Genomic DNA, 21,127 nt, shown 5'->3' with positions numbered 1-21,127 from the left:
GTGAAGGACCACTTGGCCTGAGATTGAGGATGAGAGGGAGCCATGATTGTGGGAAAACCCCAGGCCGCCCTTCTTTATGTGGATTTCATTTCCTATCTCTCTCTCTCTGTTTCTCTCTCTCTCTCTCTCACACACACACACACACACGCTCACTCTCACACATCACACATATACACACTGTGCACGTGCACACACACTCACGCATGCACACATACTCTTGGGAGTAGCCTGGGATATGGTCCTATTCCCCAGAGTCCAGCCTGTGGCTCCAGAACTGCCAGCTGAGTGGAAGATGGAAAGTGCTTTATAATAGCATCTGGTGAATCCTGGGGTCAAGGAGGCTAAGAGTGGAAGGGAAGCAGGATGAGGGCTGATGTGAAGGGTGAGGAAACAGCAGGAGTGTAACTGAAATGCAGATTCAGTCACTCACCACTTGTAGAGTCCAATTAACAAAAGCAAGGTTTAGTATAAAGAAAGTGACTTTATTCTAAAGCTTAGCTTAGGGGAAGAGGTACAGGCTCCTGCCTTTAAGGGTACCGCTTTGCTTTAGAGCAGAAAGCAGGATCCTTTATATGAATACTTGGCATGAATAGCATGCAGGGGAGTGAGCAAGCAGGTGGGGGTCTCCGTGACTTGCTTTGGTGCCTTATCTACCAGGGAGCTGAGCTAGCACCATCATAGACAGAGCTAGGTTGTAAGGTCATCGTTGTCTTGAGATACTCTGCAGGTGGGAGAGAGTTTTGGAGTGGGCATACTTTAGGTTGTAAATTGACTGTTATCTCTCGAGGCAAGCTCCTGGTGGAAGGGTAGCTCAGGCTCTGGAGCTTCTAAGTAAGCTCATAGTTAGATAAGCTTTCCATGTAGGGAGTGTTTGGTGAAGGGAAGGTAGAGCTTCTAACTGCATTTCTAAAGAGCTAAGTAGGAAGCAAGGATTGAGGGAAAAGGAGGAAGAGAGAAGAAAAAATAATTAAAAAAAACTTATTCTCTTTGTCTTAGAAAAATGGGGGTACTCGGTTATAGGGGCCTCACTCTGATTTCTAGGCCTTCACGAGTTCTGAAGGAATGGGTGTCTCCATGGGCAGGGACTGAGTCTTACTCCCAAGTGACTTTGGAATTCCTGAGTGGCATATCAAGAAGGCCACAAATGGAGGATTCACATTCAATGTGTAAATGTGTGTTAATGCTCCCTCTGTCTCCCTGCTGTCTTGTCATTCATTCATTCATCCATTCATTTGTAAAATGTCTGCTTTAAGCCAGATATTGTGTAGGGCAGAAAATAGAAAAATAAAAAATACATACCCTGCTTCTAAGGAGTACACAGTTTATTGAGGCTGCCTGTGCATACGTGTGTGTGTGTGGGTGGGGGGTGGGGGCGGAGGCAGGGGAGCAGGTGGTAGGTGGTAGTTTCAGGGGAGAGGGAAGCACAAGGAAATGCTTCAGCCCTGTGGGCCAAATGTTCTACTGAAGATATAGAGAAAGGATAGACCCAACCTGAGGAATGAGTGGGGCAGAGGGAGGCTCCAGGACAGGGAGTATCTGAGGAGGATCTGGATTCCGTCAAGGGAAGAAATGAGAAGCCAGTGTACATCTGTTAGAATAGTTAAAAAGTGAAGCAAAACACCCTGACAACCTCAAGTATTGGTCAGGATGCCAGCAACAGGAACTCTCATACATGAAAGTGGGAAACACAGTAGAAAGCAGTTTGTTAGTTTTTTATAAAGTTAAACATACACTTAACATATATCCCAGCAATCCCATTCCTGTGTATTTATGCAGGAGGAATGAAAACACATGTCTACAAAAAAATCTGATGCAAATGTTTATAATAGCTTTACTTATAATTGCCCCAAACTGGAAACAACCCAAATGTCGCTCAACTGTAATTGGATAAACTGTGGTATGTCCATACGGTGGACTACTCCTCAGCAATAGAAAAGAACCATAGATCCATGCAACAACGTGGAGGGATGTCAAAGGCATTATGCTGAGTGGGAGAAACCAATCCTACTGGGTTACATACTGTGGTATTCCTTTTATATGACATTCTAGAAAGGGCAAAACTACAGGGATGGAAAACAGATCAGCGGTTGCAGGGGTTAGGGGTGGAGAGGCTGTGATTACAAAGGGGCAGCACAAAGGAAAATTCTGGAGTGATGGAACTGTTGTGTCCTGACTGTGGTGGTGGACATGCAAATCTAATACATGTGTTAAAACTCATAGAATGATACAGAAAAGTTTCAGTTTTACTGTATGTAAATTAAAAAATATATATAACAAAAAGAAGAGGGAAAGGCATTCTAGCAGAAGGAATAGCAGGTGCAAAACCCCTGGAGGCAAAAATGAGCTGTTAAAAGTTGGCTGGGAAGGAGCCGGGCTGGGACCACAGGGGAACCTCCTGGAGATGGGGCTGGGGCCAGGGCCTGGTTCTTGGATGTGGGTGCTGTCCCCACCAGCTAGGGGTTTGTGTTATTGTCCCTAGGGTAGAGGGGGCAATGGAAGGGCTTTTGAGCTTGGAGAGGTGGGATTGTGTTTGCATTTTAGAGAGCAGTTTTGGAGGCTGAGAAGAAGGAGTGTGATCCAGGGGTCCAGGATAGAGGTATGGATTTTGTAGCAGGCCGGAGGAGCAGGTAGGAGGATGTTTGGGCAGGAGAACCTCCAGCCCTTGGTAATCTCAGATGTGGAGGCTGAGAGCAGGTCAGGAGTGACTCCAGGTTCTTGTTCAGGCATCTGGATGTATGGGTCTCTGTTGGACTTCCTCCTTTCTCTTCATTTTCATTTAAATTTAGCTTTTGGTGTTTCTTTTCTAGTCACACTTAGAAATTGTTAGGAATAATGCTCAAAATCCTAAGGAAATTGAACACTCAAACAAAGGATTCTTAACAAAGCAATTTTACTTCTGCGCAGAGGGGTGCCTCCTTGGCCAGTTGCCATGAGAGCACACCTGAACAAAGGGGCATGAGAGCCTTTATTCCTGACGCAAGTCCTGCCCCTGTACCCTTTCCTCATTGGCCAGGGTCGGGTCATACAATCTAAACTAATCCTGGTTGGCTAAACCTTTGATTTTTTTTAGATAGGGTGGGCACATAAAAGAAAGTGGAGAGGAAGGGGAAGGGGTGTCTGTAATGAGTTAGAAAGTTAGTCCTCTTTCCAAATAAGGAAAGGAACGCGAGCTGGTACTAATAAAGCCTGGTACTGTGGCATGCCTGGGCATCTAACAAAGGCAAAAAGGAAAAAAAGGAGAAAAAAACGGCGGGAGGGGGTACTATGAATTAAAGAATAAAAGATTGATCAGATTATTTCAAGAGAAACCTCATCATATCCCACAAAATGATCATATATAGAAGTAACTTAACAATGATACTAATCATTTTAATTCTATAAAATCACTCATGTTATATTCTTAAGAGCAATGGTGAAGTGTTGGATACTTCTCCTTTAATCCTTTGAATTGATTTTGTACATATTGCCTTGATAATCACAAGAGTAGGATAGAGAGAGGCTGGATATGGTGGCTCACACCTGTAATCCCAGCACTTTGGAAGGCTGAGGTGGACGGATCACCTGAGGTCAGGAGTTTGAGACCAGCCTCGCCAACATGGTGAAACCGCATCTCTACTAAAAATACAAAAATTAGCTGGGCATGGTGGTGGGCACCTGTATTCCCAGCTGCTCGGGAAGCTGAGGCAGGAGAGTCCCTTGAATCCAGGAGGCAGAGGCTGCAGTGAGCTGAGATTGAGCCACTGCACTCCAGCCTCGGTGACAGAGCAAGACTCTAGCTCAAAAAAAAAAAAAAAAAAAAAAAAAAAAGGGATGGGGGTAGGATAGAGAGAATTCCGACAATAATTGTGTGTACAGGTTTATTTATGTCCCCCAAGCCATCTTGCCTGTGGTCCCTGATGCTCTCCTCCAGCCGGTGTAGACACCTGGCTCCCTTCCTTCTGGCCTCCAGCCCAGCTGACCACCACGGCTCGAGAGCGGGTAGGGGCTGTGGCTGCTGCATCCTTCCTAGCCCAACTTCTCCGCCTGCCATGGGCTTGGATTTCTGCTAAGTGGCCGCGGGAAGGGGCTGTATCACATGCTGTTTACTTGTGGGCAGTTTTTGTTTGGCTTTTGAGGGTGTTTGCTTGCAATGAGCAAACAGCCTCTTCCAGAACCAGTTGGAGGATTCAAATCCTCCCATCTTGGGGCAGGAGGTTCATGGTTCTATAAGAGCCAGGTTGGGTAGGGATTTTTCCAGAAATGCCATCAGCCAAAGAACCGGTCAAAGACAGCAGAGGGGATACGACTAGAAGAGAGAAAGGGAGAGAAAAACGAGAAGAGTCAGACCCAGAAACACAGGGACGCGAGATGAAGAGAGTAAGGCACAGAGACAAACGAGACCAGCTCTGTGGAGAACCCTTCATGTCTAGGCATGGTGCTGAGCCAGGCAGGTGCCCCTTTCAGCTTGTGAGCATGCCATGCAGCGGGGCTCTCGGGCTGCATGGGGCACACTCTTCTGAGCTGGGTTTCGTCAATGTTGTTGCCCTTTGGCAGAGCAGTGCTGTTTTCTGCTGGCCTGGATGGACTGAGGGCTGACTGCCACTGCCTCACTGTGCTTCACATGCTCCAGGGCTGTCCCTAATGTCAGCTCTGTGCTCCTACTGGGGAGGCATTATCAGCAGGACAAACCCAATGGTTCCACTGGCCAGTCTTGCTTCTAGCCAGACTGGCTTTGCAGCAGTGTTGTGAGGTGACTTCCAATGCACTGGGCACTAGGAAATTCTCAAGATATTCTGGCAAGGATTTAAAAAGTAACTGTAGTGCTGTTAAATGCTTGGTGACATCTTTGAGATGGGAAGGGAAGACCTAAATACGGTCAAACCATAACATTAGTGGGCCATAATTTCAAAAAGTGCAGGAGCCGCAGTCCCTTTCATTCTTATCTACAAAGGAGATGAATGAACTGCAGCCCAGGAATAATGTGGTAACTCTTACTGGCCAGGTGGAAGGAAAGGGGGAGATGTCGATAGGGGGAGAGGGTTGCAGGGAGGAGCAAGGAACACATTTCCTACAGAGCCTGGGAAAAGGTGCATTAATGGATGGGGTGGGTCCTCACATTTGCTTTCTGTCTCCAGGTCTGTGCAATCTCTTTCTTCTAGGTGTCCCATTCTGTCTGTCTGGACTTCCCTTTTAGGGTTCAGAATGCCGTTGATCTTTCTTTTTGGTGAATGTAGAGTTGATGTAGGATTCTCAGAATCTTGTTCTTTTGAATATTGCCACTGCTTCTTTTCCTGACCTAATTATAGGGGAACGTTTTCCTCAATTTTCCTTTTGGGCCTGTTAGGGTTTTGCAGCTCTCTTGTTTTATCTCTGTCTTTTGTAAATTGTAAGAGCAATACTTGCTTATGATGGAAAATCCTACCTGCTTTCTTTTGGGTCTCTTTGGAGGAATCTCTGTGTGGTGCTCCCAGCGTTAGACTCACAGCATGGACAGGTGCATCTGCTGGGAGGTCTGCATGGTCAAGAGTCCGTGTGCAGGGCCAGGTGTGGTGGCTCATGCTTGTAATTCCAGCACTTTGGGAGGCTGAGGAGGGAGGATCTCTTGAGTTCAGGAGTTCAAGACCAGCCTGGGCAATATAGGGAGACCCTATCTCTACAAAAGTTTAAAAAGGTGTGTGCCTATAGTCCCAGCTACTTAAGAGGCTGAGGTGGGAGGATTGCTTGGGCCCAGGAGGTCGAGGGTGCAGTGAGCTATGATCATGCCACTGCACTCCAGCCTGGGTGACAGAGTGAGACCACGTCTCAAAAAAAAAAAGGGTCCCTATGCATGCACCCTTGGGGATAACTCCCAACCAGCTTCTCAGAGTGCTGCTCTCTGCCTGCTTCTGGGACAGCAGCAGTGGTTGTCTGTGGTGGAAGAAGGGAGGACAAAGGAAACCCACATTTACTAAGTTTTGTTTATCAGAGAGGCATCTGCCTGCCATGTGCCCGGCCTCCATTTGAGCATTGAGATGAGAATGAGCATGCTGTATACCCTAGGCCCCTCGGGAATTCCGAGTCTTGGGGAGGATGGGGGGCAGCCTACTTGTCTACTTAATGACAGTTCATTGACTGCATCCCAGGTGTGAAGCTCTGAGTCCCAGGTGTGATGTTCTGAGAGTCCCAGGTGTGATGTTCTGAGTCCTGGCAGTGTTGTTCTGTGTTCCAGGCATGTTGTTCTGTGGGCCAGGTGTGTTGGTCTGTCAGCTAGGTGTCACTCTTTTTTATTAATGAGGAAACTAAGGCTCAGAGGAACCAAATGCTTTGCCTGAGCTCTTGTGGCTGGGAAATGGTGGGGTAAGGGGCTGGACCCAAACCTGAATGAGCTGGAGGCCTGTGCCTGGGGGAACTATGGACAAGTATGCAAATGATGGGTGCGGTTATCTCACTCGTTTCACCCCAGCCGGTTGGGAGGAGGTCTGGGGGCCCCTGAAGTCCCTTGGACCTGTCTGTGTGGAAGCAGTGGGGGTGGGGGCCAGGCAAGGCCACTGGCTGGGGAAAGTTCTTTTAAGGATGCCATCTGAGGTCTTGGGAGTCTCCTGGGGGCTTCTCTTCTGTCAGTCTCCTTTTCCTTCTTTCTTTTGTTCTTTCTTATTTTTCGTAGAGACAAGGTCTCACTTTGTTGCCCAGGCTGGTCTCAAACTCCTGGCCTCAAGTGATTCTTCCCTTTCAGCCCCCTAAAGTGTTGGGATTACAGGTATAAGCCACTGCGCCTGGCTAATCAGTCTTTTTCTTGCTGTTGTCTCTGCTATTCATACCCTCTACAGAGTCACGCAGATATACACACACACACATCTACCCACTCCATGCACTTAGATACATTATTCACACACTCACACATAAACCACATGCTTACATTGACATTCACAGTGTCACAGTGAAATACACACCCACACACTGGTAATCTTGCATACACACTCACACACCCTCACACGCTTGCATAGCCACAGAGCAGTTGCAGAGGTGCTGCCTGGGCTCTGAAGCAGAGGTGTTTGATGGAGTACGGGGGCTGGAGCCAGGCTCAAGCTGTGTCCAGACTATGGTGGGGGCTGCGATCATGCTGCCTGGGTGCCTGGGCCCAGCAGAGGTGGAGGCTGCAGGCAGTTTGAGGGCTGGAGGCTGTAACGGCCAGTGAATGGGCCATTTGGATGTCTGTGCCTGTGCTGGAAGGAGAGTGAGTGGGACACACAGGGTTCTTTCTCAAGGACAGAGTGGCTCTGTTGTCTGTCCACATAGAGGATCAGTGTGTGCCTCCTGGGGGACCTGGACCCCAGCTCAGGGACTGGCTGCTGGCAGGGTTGCTTCCTGGATAGCACGGGTGCTCATTCCCAGCCTCCCTGCATGCCTGGCCAGTCTGCAGGCTCTGGACCTAGTCGGCTCTTACAGTTACTCTCCACATTCTGGCCCCCCACCCCCACTCCTCTGCCCAAGATCCTGTTGCAACTACAAAGATGCTATTGTATTCCTTTCTTTCAGAACATTCTCCCCTGAAATTCTAGTTAAAATCCCCTCATCTCCCTTTAGGCTGACTGGGCAGGGATGCCTTGTGTAGTCACTTCGCTGGGAGTCTGGAGAGGCTCCTGGCTCCTGGTTCACACTCACTTCCCTCCCTGGCGGTGGCTGAGTTTAGACTGTAATTGTCGTAATATCTTACTCGGTGTGGTTTTAAAGCATGAAGAGTTCAGAGGGTGAGTTGTAATCAGAACTGAATTCAAACCTGACCACCTTGGGCATGTCAGTGAACCTTTAACCTCTCAGCCTCGGTTTCCCTTGGCAATACCAGGGCCTCCTTGTGGGAATGTATGCTCAATGCTTTAATGAGCATAAGGCACCTTGCGTAACAGTCAGCACATAGTCAGTGCTCAGTTAATGGGAGCTGGGATTAGATTGTCCTTGGACGACAGACAGGCCTGGAGGCACAGCAAGGCCTGGACTTCTAGAACTGTCAGGAGGATCCTTCAGTGCAACAAGAGGATTAGGAGTGGGGGATACCTTAGACTTTGGCATCCCTCAGAAGGAGTTTGGGATGTATGCCAAAGAGGGGCTGCCTTTGCCTCATCCCTGGGGATCCATCCCTATGACGGTGAACTGGAATCAGAGGAAGGGGAAAGGGACGCCTAGTTCAAGAGTTCTTGATCTGGGGTCCAAGCATGTAATAAAAACTTCAGCCGAATTAAATTTAAAAGGGTTTAATTGAGCAGTGAATGATTCGCAAATCGGGCAGCTGCCAGAATCACAGCAGATTCACAAAGACTCCAGGGGTGCCTCGTGGTCAGAACAAATTTATAGACAAAAAAGGTAAAGTGACGTACAGGAATCGGAAGTAGGTACAGAAACAGTGAGATTGGTTACAGCTTGGCGTTTGCCTTATTTGAGCAGTCTGAACATTCAGCAGTCTATGAGTGGTTGAAGTATAGCCACTGGGATTGGTGAACACTCAGCCATTGTTACTGCCGCATACTATTAAGTTAGGTTTTTAATTTTGTCTGACTATTAAGCTAGGTTACAGTTTATCCACAAGGACTCAAATACCCAAGTACGGAGTCCTTCTCCGGCCATCTTTAGTTTGCTTTAATGCATGGAATTCAGGGGAGCACTAGGTTAAAGAAAGTTACATCTTTATTTTCACTCATCTCTAACTGGAATTCATTGTTTCTTCGATAATGAATGTAGGCACCAGCCACAGTAGTGTTGGCAGACCTGTGACTTTGTCACCAAGAGAAGTCACAGATATTTTATGTAATGACAGTAGAAGCAGACACTTTGAAATATAGTTTTTATTCATCACTGCTTTGAAAGTGCATTTGTTATTAGATATACTGATAGATGTTGGTTTTTAATGTGTTAATAAAGAAGCATGTGTAGGATTATATCACACATTTGTTTTTTAGATCTGGATAATTATTTCAGTGCAATTGATTATCTTGGTAACCCTGTATTTTTCATTTTATACAATAAAAAACGCATCTTGAGAAGGATCTTCAGCTTCACCAGGTGGCCAGAAGGGTCTTTGGTGTTAAAAAGATTCAGAACCCATGCCTCTGCGTAGATATTCATCAATGTGATCTGTTTCTGGGGGAGTGACAGAAGCCCCCTTTGCCTAAAAGCATCTTTCCCCAGCCTCTACTCCACGGCCATTAAAAAATAATCTTTTAAAAAAATTAAAACCTGATGTGTGCCAGGCACTGTGCTGGGTGTTGGAAGATAATTTCCCCTCAGTAATAATAACATATTGTATTTACAACATACTGTATTATGTCATTGTAGCATAACAATACAATAACAACAATGCCCAAAGCATTGGACTTTGTAGCTTTCTCATTCATTATCTCCTGGAATCCTCATCCTTTAAATGTTAAGACTATTGTATGAGACCCATTTTAGAGATCCATAAATAAAGGTTCAGTGAATCTGAGTCATGGCCAAGTCATGCAGTTCATAAATATGAAGGACTTCCAGGTGGGCCCTCCAGCCACAAATGTGATGCTTTTTCCACTCAATCAACCTGAAAATTCTCACACTTGGACTTAGCCTTTGCATTTTGATATCTAGTCTTTGGAAATTTTTTGCTAAAAATAAATATCCTTGGAAATTAGTTTGTTACATCAAGCGTGGTCCCAAGGGTCTGGGTCTCAGGGGCATCTTGTATAGATAGAGGAGAAGAAAGGGCAATACTAGAGAAGGGGCCCTGGGAAGGAACTAGGTCTGGATTTGGGGAGGCCTGGGCAGAGGACAACCCCAGGGGAGGCATGGAGGCAGGAGCCGGGCCTAGGGGGATGGGGAAGGCCAATGCTGGGGAGGAAGCACTGATAAGGAGGGCAAGCTCTGAAGCCCAATTTGACTGTCTTTGTGTATTTTGCTTGGGGAGCCTCCAAGACACATGCATAGAGGCTCAGCCTCAGTCTTCTAAGCAGCATCTCCATGAGAGGGCTGAGGGAACCTCCATTTCTGGAGGCCTCCGATGCAGTTTTCTGCTTGAGACTGGGCCGAGAGGGCATGCGGTAGACAAGCAGAGCATTTTCTTTGTGCTATGGACACAGAGACCTGTTCCTCTTCTCTGAATCCAAGAGGGTCCATCAGACACTGCCAGGCACTTCTCTTGTCTTTGACTGAGAAGTCAGAGACTTGCTAATTAGGCTTTCTCCTTAATTCTTGGAAGGCAGCAGCCCCGATGCATATCATTTCCCCTGACAGCATCCAACACAGAGTAGATGTGGAGGATGTGGGCAACAGATGTTTCAATTTGTTGTTAGCCTCCTACATCTTATATTTAAATATCTCCAGAGTTGTCCAACAGAACTTTCTGAGATGATGGAAATGTTCTATCCTGTGCTGTCCAACATAGTAGCCACTACTTGCAGGTGGCAACTGAACACCTGAAATGTGGCCAGTACAACCAGGAATGGAAATTTTTAAATTTTAATTAATTCAAATGTAAATAGTCACATGTGGCTAGTGGCTCTCATATTGGACGTTGTAGCCCTGGACCAAGAGATATGAATTGAAGTGCAGACGGAGGCCAGGCTGCTAGCATAAGTGAAGGAAGTGGGCTGGGTGTAACGAAAACAAATCCGCCTGTGTTTTGTTTTTTCAGGTTTAATTGAGCTGTAGTCAGAGAAGTGTTCATCTTCTATAAGAAAAACGATAAGGCAAATGAGATGCCAAAGGCAACTGTCCTTCTTCCTTGGTGTTGGGAGACAATAGGGAGTAGTGAGGCCTGTGGTGAACTTCAGGGTGCATGTCATTGAGAGAGAGTGCCATACTCTACGCCAGCCATGTAGGGACCTGGGCCCAAAGTGTAACTAGAACTTCCCCTTTTTCAAGGGAATCTGGAAATCTGAATTTTTATGTGAAATATCCTGGATTTTAAATACTGGTTCAAATTTATTTAAAACACTACAAGCCAAACAAAACACATCTGCAGGCCAGATTTTGTCTGTGGGTCCCGGTTTATAAACTCTCCTCTAGGTCTAATCCTGTACGAATCTCTACCACCTCCTGGAGACTGGGGGGGATGTCTGGTGAAGAGTGAGGTGGATTCTGTCCTGAAGTGTTCCTAATTGGCTTTGCCTCTCCTGTTGTCATGTGTTTGGTCAAAAGAGAGGAGACGTGCACAGGGAAGGCACAGACCTGCTCCCTTCCCCTTCTTCTCTGAGGCTGCATCTTGGCCTCTGAGCAGCCAGGGAGCAGAAATCTCTGGAAGGTTGGAAAGGTATAGCCCAGAAAGAAACTTACTTTATTTTTCAGCAGCAATCCCCACTCCCTCTTGATCCCAGCCCCACTCCCAGATCTGAGAGCAAAATGTGTGGCTGTTAATACAAAGGCAGCCAGAGAAAATTTCCAACAAATGACAGGGTCTCCAAAATTCCTTCTGGCCTGTGGTGTTCCCACACTGGCGCTCTTGTGAGCTGGAACAAAATGCTAATTCAGCTGTGGATGTGGAGAGGGCTCCTGGGGCCAGCAGGGCTGCAAAGCCCCAACGTATAATCAACATGGAGACTGGACCAGGGCAACCAGCAAACGAGGGGACATAAGGAACACTCCGTTGACATTCCTGCCTATGGGGCTCTTCCTCTCAGCACAGTGCCAGGATCCCTGCCATGGGGTTGATCCCATGGGCGTTGCTAGAAAATTGCCATCGTGGTAATAGCAACAATCCTAACAACAGCTAACATTGACTGAACTTAACTGCACATCAGGCTCTGTTTTGAATGCTTTATCTACAACACCTCATGTAACTCTCATAGTATTTAGTAGAGTGATTTTATTTTTATGATTGACAGGTCACATTCTTTTCCCATCAGAATGTCACCACCATAAGCGGGCTTTTGTCTCTTTTGCTCATGATGTTTCTCTTCTGCCTGGAACAGTGCTTGGCTCAGGAAATACCTGCTTAATGAACTAATGAATGGACCACCCTATGAAGGAGGTACTAGGTGCTATTATGACCCCCATTGTACAGATGAGGAGATCAAGGCCCAAGGTCACACAGCAAGAACACAGTGGAGTTGAGATCAATGCCCACAGTGGAGTTGGGATCAATAGCCCATGTGTTATTTGTAGCTATGCTAGGCTGGTGATGGCAGGAGGCCACGGGGACCTGGCCATCTCCCCTCTAGGCCCAGAGATGAAACTTGTCAAATAGTTTGGGGACTGGAGAAAGGTCATGGTCCTGTGGTCAGGGACTGAGGGGTGTTCCTTGTGACCATTTGGGTGTGGGATACTCAGGTCCTGGCTCAGCGTGTGCCCCGTGGACTGTGGGTCATCCACACTGAGCCTCAGGACTTGTGGTCTCCTTGGAGAATGTGCACAAACTCTGAGAGGCCATTTGTCTTTCTGATGACAAGTAGGTCACTCTGTCCCTGGAGCAGAGAGCTGGCAGCTCCATGTGCTAAGGGCCCTGTGCAGAACTGCACATCCCATGCTCCCTTCACAGGCTGAGCAGTTTCAGAGCTGAGGCTGGAACCTGGGCTGGAATCATGTCCAGGCCGAGGGGCCCTGTGATGAGCAACCCCACCAGCCACTGTTCCTCATTTGGGACAGGAGATGAATAATTTTTTCTTCCTGCCCACCCTCTACCCTCTGCTACCTGCACCTTAGGTGACATCTGCAACTCCCTTTCAGAGAGTCAGAGGAACACAGTTTTGTGTGTGAAGTGGGGGTTGAGTCTGGGGTTGAGTTGCTGGGTCTGAGAGTGAGAAGGCCCTCAGTAAGTCTTGCTGATCTCACCTCTGGCCTCTGCTCCCTGCTCTTCGGAGCTCCCTTTTGGCCTGACTTTCCGTGTTTCAAGTGTGAGGTATTACATGTTCAAGCTACTACTTTCACACGCATGAGAGAGACAGAGAGAGAGAAAGAGACAGATCTGGGATCCATAGAGATGGGGAGAATCATCTTCAGGTTGGAAAACAACACGTGCACATTCTTTTTCAAAGGTGTATCTCCCAGGGGCCTCTCCTCCATGGGCTGTTCTGGCCCTCACCGGGTGCGGATTCTTCCCTCCTCAGCTGTACCTGGAATAACAGCTGCACGATGGAGGAGTTCTCCTCCTCTTCTTCCCCCTCATAGCTTATGTTTATTGAGCATCTATTGTGGGTCTAGAATAATTGTAAGCATTTGACAGTTATCTCATTTAATTAGCATAATGGCCCTATGAGGTTGTGTCTTAGGTTGGCTTCCTCCAGAAGGAGACCTTGAGACCAGGATTCCAGTGCAAACAGTTTATCTGGAAGACGTCACCAGAAGACAGCAGTAGGGAGGGAGGAAGTGAGACAGGGAAGGCAGCCAGTGCAGGGTGCATGAAAGGGCAGGTTCCTGCTGGGGACTTCTGGGGCTCAGTCCTGCTGGGAACTTCTGGGAGACCGTGAGGAATATGTCACTCCTAGGAGTTGTCCTCCCCCACAGGTAAAGAGGATGGAGTCTTTATTTGCCAATTCCCGTCTGCCATAGGTTGAGGGCTGCTCCTGGGGGTATTGGCGTCCCAGCAGGCACACTGCTGCTGACCACTTCTGAAGTCCTTTAAGTGGTCTGGGACATCGCCTTGCTGTCCACTGTGTGGAGGACACTGGTTGTGATGAGCTCCAACACTGCAGAAGACGCAGCCAGGAGAACTCCTAATGGAAGGATTCTCCACCCAAGAGCTGGTTGGATGAAGGGTCAGCTTTTGTGGAATATTCTGGGGGCCTCATATCCAAGAACCAGGAGAGGCTGAAGGAGAAGAGGTGGTGGGGGCAGGGCAAGCGATGGAGACGCACTCGGGACTGGACCTCCTGGCAGAGTTCGTGGCTGGTAGGTGTGTCTAGGGCGGACCTGGAGCTCAGCTCCTTAGCCCAGTTTGCCCTTTGCTGTAGCTTGTTCTTAGTGGGGTAATGTTAATAATGGGAGCGACCACCTTTTGAACAGTTACTATGTCCCTGCGACTTCTATAGAATTGTATACACATTAACTCATTAAACACTCATATCAACCCTAGGAGGCGGGTGCTAAGCCTTCCACCATTTTAGAAATTAGTGAAGAGCTAGGACACCCAAGACAGGTGTCTCAGCAGGACTGTGTGGCGGGCAGGGGAGGGGGTCTCTGTCTCTGCCTCCTGCTATGACAGATGGCCCTGTGTGGGTGGCCCTCTCCTCCTGGTGGCTCTTCCTCCCACCTGCCCACTCCCACTCCCTGTGACCTTAGATGCTAACCTAGGGTTTTCTGGTGCCAGTTCACCTGATATCACTTCTCTGGTATAACTGGTGCTGACTTGTTCCTCCATGGCTACTAGTGATGCCTAGATTTGGGTGGAGGGACCCTCTAACCAGTGTCAGCTTCCCTAGGATTCACAGGGTGAGAAAAGCCTCTTTGTTTTCTACTGCCACAACTACGTCATTTTATCTATGGGCTTTTGGACTTTTTTTTTTTAACCAATATGCATAGGAATACATTTTACATTGTGACCTAATATGTGTGCGTGTGTGTGTGTGTGTGCACATGTACATATCAGTGTGTATAGCTGAAATTAAAGTCTCATGAAATAATATACCCTTATGACTTTTTTTTCCTCTCTTCTTTTTCTCTTTTCTTCCTTTTCTTTCCCTTGTACTAATGGGTTCCAATCACAGTGTGACAATCTGACTGAACTACTCTCTCGTTTTAATGGAGCTGTCCCCCTTCTTGAACTTGGTTGAGGTTGGTGGGAATGAAGCCAATTTGGAAGGCAGTGCATGCATTGTTGCATTTCCAAATCACCACTCCTCCCTGCCAATATATTCTCCACATTCTGGATGGAGCTGCTGCACACTGGTGCTTCTCCTCCACAGGCAGGCACCTTCCACGTGCAGCAAACCCCAGGGTGAAGGTACTCAGCAACCTCTGTCCTGGGTCTAGCTGTCAACCCCAAGCCTGCCTCCCTGCTGTTCCTCCCAGGGCAGGGCTGTGGGGAGGAGCTTGTCTACTGGGGCTTCAGTGGCTGGCTCTCTCGCAGCCCATCCTGATGTACTCAGATTCCTGAGGTGGGCAGGCTGGGCCTGGTCCTCTTGGCCCCCCTTGTTGCCCAGGGACTCCTATAGTAGAAAGGCATCTTAAAGAGGCTGTGCTGCCAATCTCTGCAGCAGCCAGTGTAGGGGTTGTGTTCATTTCCCATCGTTGCTGTAACAAATTAACAAACATTGAGTGGCTCAAAACAACACAAATTTGTTCTCTATGGCTCTGGTCAGAAGTCCAAAACGAGTTTCACTGAACTAAACTCAGGTTGTCAGAAGGGCTGGTTTTCTTCGGAGGTTCTAGGGGAGAATCCTTTTTCTTGCCTTTTCTGGCTTCTAGCAGCTGCCTGTGTTACTAGCTTGTGCCAGGAATTCCTCTATCTTCAGAGACCATCATTCTAGTCTCTGCTTTCATCATCACTTTGCTGTCCCCTCTTCTGTATTCATTTGTCCCTCCACCTGCCTCCAATACGGACACTTGTGATCACATTTAGAGCCCACCCAGCTAATCTAAGACAGTTTCTTCCTCTCAAGAACCTTAACTTTATCACATATGCAAAGGTCCCAGGTCCCAGAGATTAGGGCCTGGACATCTTTAGAGTCAGTATTCAGTTTACTACACGGGTTGTCCAGGCTCTGCCTTGAGGACCACGTGTTCTTACCCATCATCAGTTGGCCCAGTCCTGTGAGAGCGGTCAGGCTGGGGCTGCGTGCTCCTGGGGCCGAGTGAGACCAATATGGCCTTTCCAATGCTTTCTGACTCCCATCTGCCAAAACAAGAAAAATCAGTAGTTACTAGATATTTAACAAGTAACTGCTATGTTCTACCACTTCCAGAGGTAGGGTTTTGCTCTTCAGTCAGATTCCTCTTTGAGTTTGTGGACAGACAGCCACAGAGTCTCAAAAGCAGAAGGAGATTGCATAAACATGGGACTCAAACTGGAGGCCCCTGGGCGAAATCAGCAAGATTCTCCAGGCTTGGCCCTTGATGCTAAAGAGAGAGAGGAAGGAATCTAGGAAATCTTCTCTCAAGACAGCAGCCATGCCTACAAGACCACGCATTTCCATATAATTCTATTTCACACATCGGAAGGCGAACATTCCCTTGGCCCACATTGCATGTTATCTTTGTAACAATCCTCTGTCACATTTCCCAGTAGATGAATATGATCAAGCTCAGGTTCTCAGAAAAGCAAACAGGAAAATCACATTAATACTTTGTAAAGAATATCCTTCTCACTTTAGTTGTTGTAGAGTGCTGCTCCCAAGAAATTAACTGTACAGTCATTCAACACATGGATGAGGTGATGGACCATTTCATTGTAGTTGCATTTTGGGGCAAGGTGGGGCACGGAGGACAGTGAAGACTAATTTCTCTTGCTTGCTAATTTTGTCTTTGAAAATCTGGCCCTGGACTCATTTCCTCAACTAAATTTTACATTTTCATGAAGACAAGAAAGATTTTGTTCTTTTGAGACCCTATGCATAGCACCATCATGAATTGCTGGAGATGCCTGGTGCCTGTCACAGAAAGGAAGAGGGGGTTGAGTCCACATTTTCCTGCCTAGGAGGAGAGCTCTCTGCTTGGCTCCTCTTCCCCTCCTCCACCCCTGCCCCTCCCTGTCCACCAGATACATCATTCCAGATGCCTCAGTGTTGGGAACACTCAGTGCCAGATCTTCACCTTGGCAGAACCCTGAGCAGGGCGCAGACATTGTGGGCCTAGTCCAGAAAGCCGACCCCGGGTCATGTGCTGTAAGAAGTTCCATGTCATGACACAAGGGAAGGAGCGAAACCCTTCCAGCTGCTGCTTTTCTTGGTGGAACTTGATGATATGCAGTCCGGGAAAGCGATCATTCCTTCTAACGCTGGATACAGCTAAATCCAAACAGCACGTGGCCACATCTAGCCTGCAACGGACTTGGCCTGGCCAGAGCAGGGCAGGAGGCCAGAACAAAGAAAAGGAGCCAGATATTATGAAATATTGGTCTGTGCTCAGCAGGCTTATGCAGCCTCTAGCAAGTATGTGGACAAGAATGCAGAGCTTGCCTATTTGTTTGTGAACATGAAGCTGCAGACAGGGAGCTGAGGGGAAATATTGATTAATTTGATCCCGTTCAAAAGAGGAGAGCTGAAATCCAAGGTGAGGGGCTATGGCTACTTACTTCCAGGGACATTTTATTTTTTCAGGAGCCTCAGTGAGACATGAGAGGAGGTGAGGAAGGTAAAGGTGAAGGTGGGGACAGGTGGGCCTCTGCAGGTGTAATTAGACTGCTGGCATTGGGGGCCTCTGGAGGCAGTCAAGTTTGCTTTGGAGGAAGAATTTCTGAGGGGTAGGGAGGCTTCCTGTGAGGTGGGTCCTTGCCTTGCCCCTTCCCCTTCTCCAGCAGGCTCCAGGGGTCTGACCAGGCTGCCTGTCTCTCTTCAACCACCCTCTTTCCCACCCGCAGTTGTGGCTCCTCAAGGCTTCCTGGGAGCCCTGCCCTTTTTACTGTCATGTATGCTCTCCCTTCCCTTTGCGATGCTTTTTATTACTAAAAGCTATACAGCATAGAAAGCTTGGTGATTGGAAATCAGCTTACTATTCTGGTGTTAATCATCACTGGTCTCCTTCTAAATGTGAGTGGAGCCAGGTAGGTCCGCATTCAAACATTCTTCTTCCCAGAATCCTCCTTGTTAGATGATCTAGTTTGTTTCTCAAGACAAACCGACAGTCCCAGAGGCTGAGTACGTGACATAATTTTCCAACTCTGCGGTTTTATTTTGTTGAGGCAAAAGACTCAGCATGTGTCCTAAGGCTGGAGGAAAAACTGATAGCATATCAATTTCTTTCTTAAGGGATTTTCAAGGGTAATTCTGATCTGGACTTAATTTTTGCCTGATTTGCTGTATTCAGAATCTGATCTCTCATAAGTTGGGACTCTACTGTACCACAATTTTTATGCTTGCTTTTGTGTTTTTATTGGTCCAAGTGATCTGCTGCTGTTTATCCTTTAGTATAGCATTTCTCAAGCATTCTGTGGGCTCATGGGGCTCCAAGGACCCATGAGCTGTGCTGTTCAATATTGCACTCACCAGCCACATATTGAAATGTAGCTGGTCTGAATTGAGATGTACTGTTTGTGTGAAATACACATTGGATATCAAAGATGTTACAAAAAAAACTAAAATATCTCATTAATAGTTTTTATATTGATAACATGTTGAACTGATAATATTTTTTATATATCAGGTTAAATAAAATATATTATTAAAATGAGTTTCAGTTGTTTCTTTTTCGTTTTTTTAAAACGTGGCCACTAGAAACTTTGAAGTTTCCTATGTGATTCACATTGTATTTCTATTGGATAGCTCTGAGTGAGGAAAACATTGGTTTACAACCATCTCATTCTTCAGTTCTTTTATCCTTGAAAATCAAGCTCAACAATTCCCACCTTCCTTGTTTCCAGACCTTTTTCTCTGATTTTTATTTCTGAATGTTTGAGGATGACAGGTGTTCATTATGCCTTAATTTTCTTATTCAAATGTGCCTGGACTCCATTTGATTAATTTATTTCTGCAGTGAATCTTTAGAGCATTGATTTCAATCTTGGTGATCCTCCTGACTTACACAGGAAAATAGCTACTTTACTTGGTCCCATAATCCCTTCAGATTATGTCTAGTACATTGTGAATAAATATGCATTTTTAAAAGAGACTAGATGTGTTAAAAGTAAAACCTTAGAGGCCGGACGCAGTGGCTCACACCTGTAATCCCAGCACTTTTGGAGGCCGAGGCAGGTAGATCGCCTGAGGTCAGGAGTTTGAGACCAGCCTGGCCAACATGGCTCTACTAAAAATATAAAAATTAGCTGGGTGTGGTGGCAGGCTCCTGTAATCCCAGCTGCTTGGGAGGGTGAAGTGGGAGAATTGCTTGAACCAGGAAGACGGAAGTTGCAGTGAGCCAAGATCGTACCACTGCACTCCAGCCTGGGTGACAGAGTGAGACTCTGTCCCAAAAAAAAAAAAAAAAGAAAAAAAGAATAGGTGATAGACAGAATCAAACTCGAGTCACTCCCTGCCAGAGTCATCTTGTGTGTGAAGGCAGTCTGCTACTAGATCAAAGGTCTCAAAGTGGGGCTCAGCCACTTCAGCGGATACACTAGGCAATCCACCAGGTGCAGCAGGAGAATATCAGAACTGCTGTTTATGTTTATTTTATCTAACTCTTTTATGATTTTAAATTTCTTGTCCATGTTTTATAATGAACATATTTATGTAGTATTACCTACTTCTAATTTGTAAATAGCGGAAAAAATGGCTTGTAAATATTGGAAGGATGTGCTCAGATTTTTTACCAGTAAAGGTATATGACCAAAAAGTTTTGGGACTACTGACCCAGAGAAGGTGATTTTGCCCCCTAGTGATAATTGAATCCCACTACTGTATCAGTGACTCTTTTGAATATACGCATTTCATTCATTCATTCATTCATTCATTCGTTTAGGATCTATGAGGCTGTCGTTGTTTTGGTAACATTTACCTGCCCTCTGAGAGCCTGGATTCTGACTGTTATTTTCCTGCCTGCCTCATGGTTGGAGAACTTTGGCAGGCTTCAGGTGTTTAGGAGTGGCAGAATGAGTGAGGAAGGCCTTTTTTCTTAGGCTTCCCAAGGTGAGTTTTTAGTATTTAGCATGTCTTCAATGGGGAGAGATGTCTGAGTCAGGCCATGGAAAACAAAACCAGTTGGCTTCAGGTGAAAGCTATTTCATTGGCCAAGGAGACGTTTAGCTGCTCAGAGCGAAGGCTAATGAATGACTTATCACTTAGCAGTTGAGACTGCAGATGTCAGATCTTGCCAATACTTCCCTCAGGTTAACTGGGGGATGACTAGGTTAACTGATCAGCTGTTTTATTGTTTAAGACACAAAACATAAACTAGCTTATGAGTGATCATCACACAAGAGCCCACACCCACCCACCCTCTTCTCAGGAGAAGATGACTCACTGGATAGCTCAACCACAGCTTCTCTGGAGTTCTTTTCATCATTTATCAAAAATGAGGGTGGAAAACTGGAACAGTGCTTCCCAAACTGTTCTCAGTTTTGACCATTATTTATTCACTCCCTTCTATGGAAGATGAGGATTTGGGCCTTTCACCACGTTTCCCCACCTCCAGTACAGACACGTTATTCTCATCCATCCATTCCCCCAATATAATTAGGTAATAATTTTGGTGAGATCAGTGTTTACATTATGACTACTTAAAACCTATTCACAGCTGTATTAGCTTCGTATTGGTGCTGTAACAAATTGCTAGGAACTTGTTGGTTTAAAACGACACGAATTAATTTTCTTACAGTTCTGGAGACTAGAAGTCCAAAGTGAGTCTTATTTGGCTAGAATCAAGGTGTTGGCAGGGCCGGTTCTTTCTGGAGGGTCTGGGAGAGAATCCATTTCCTTGCCGCCTCTATCCTTTAGAGGCCACCTGCATTCCTTGGCTCGTGGTCTCTACCTCCATCTTCAAAGCCACCAGTGCAGCATCTTCTCTCTCACTGATTCTGATTCCCTCTGTTTCAGTCATCACATGGCCACCTTCTTGCTTCCCTCTTAAAAGGATACTTGTGATTACATTGGGCCCATCAGATGATCCTGGATAATCTCCCCATTTCAAGACCGTTAATTTAATCACACCATCCAAATCCCTCTAACCACATAAGGTAACTTGTTCACAGGTTTGGGGATTAGGACATGGATATCTTAATGGCTGAGCGGTATCCAGTAGTACCCTTGGTTTTACTTTCCACAGTTTCAGTTACCCAAGGTTATCTGCAGTCTCAAAATATTAAATGGAAAATTCCAGAAATACACAATTTATGTTTTCATTAGTGTGTTGTACTGAGTAGTGTGATGAAATCTTGTGGCATCTCGCTCTGTCCTACCTGGGACATGAGTCATCCCTTTGTCCAGTATATTCACACTGCAGACGCTCTCTGCCCATTAATAACTTAGTAGCTGTCTCAGTTATCAGATGACTATTGGACTATTGCATTGTCCATGTTCAGGTAAACCTTATTTTACTTCATCATGGCCCAAAGCGCAAGAGTAGTGATCCTGCAATTGGAGTGTGACAAAGAGACGCTGAAAGTGCTTCATTTAAGTGAGAAGAT

General features: G+C 46.5%; 1 protein-coding gene across 2 annotated transcripts in view; it reads left to right on the top strand.

Moving 5' to 3' along the window:
• Positions 1 to 21,127, top strand: part of GASK1A (golgi associated kinase 1A) — an 81,332-nt gene that overhangs the window by 4,946 nt on the left and 55,259 nt on the right. The window contains exon 1 of one of the 2 annotated variants that reach the window (XM_063636625.1): positions 14,623 to 17,121. The exons of the other annotated variant lie outside the window; for it this stretch is intronic. The gene's annotated coding sequence lies outside the window, so the exon portion shown is untranslated. Of the gene's footprint in view, positions 1 to 14,622; positions 17,122 to 21,127 lie in introns of those variants that run through there. 2 annotated transcript variants of the gene reach the window in all.

The sequence above is a fragment of the Symphalangus syndactylus genome, chromosome 1 (genome assembly GCF_028878055.3).
Source record: "Symphalangus syndactylus isolate Jambi chromosome 1, NHGRI_mSymSyn1-v2.1_pri, whole genome shotgun sequence".
Classification (NCBI taxonomy): domain Eukaryota; kingdom Metazoa; phylum Chordata; class Mammalia; order Primates; family Hylobatidae; genus Symphalangus; species Symphalangus syndactylus.
Note: the sequence above shows the minus strand (reverse complement) of the source record. Positions and strands in the feature narration are given on the sequence as shown.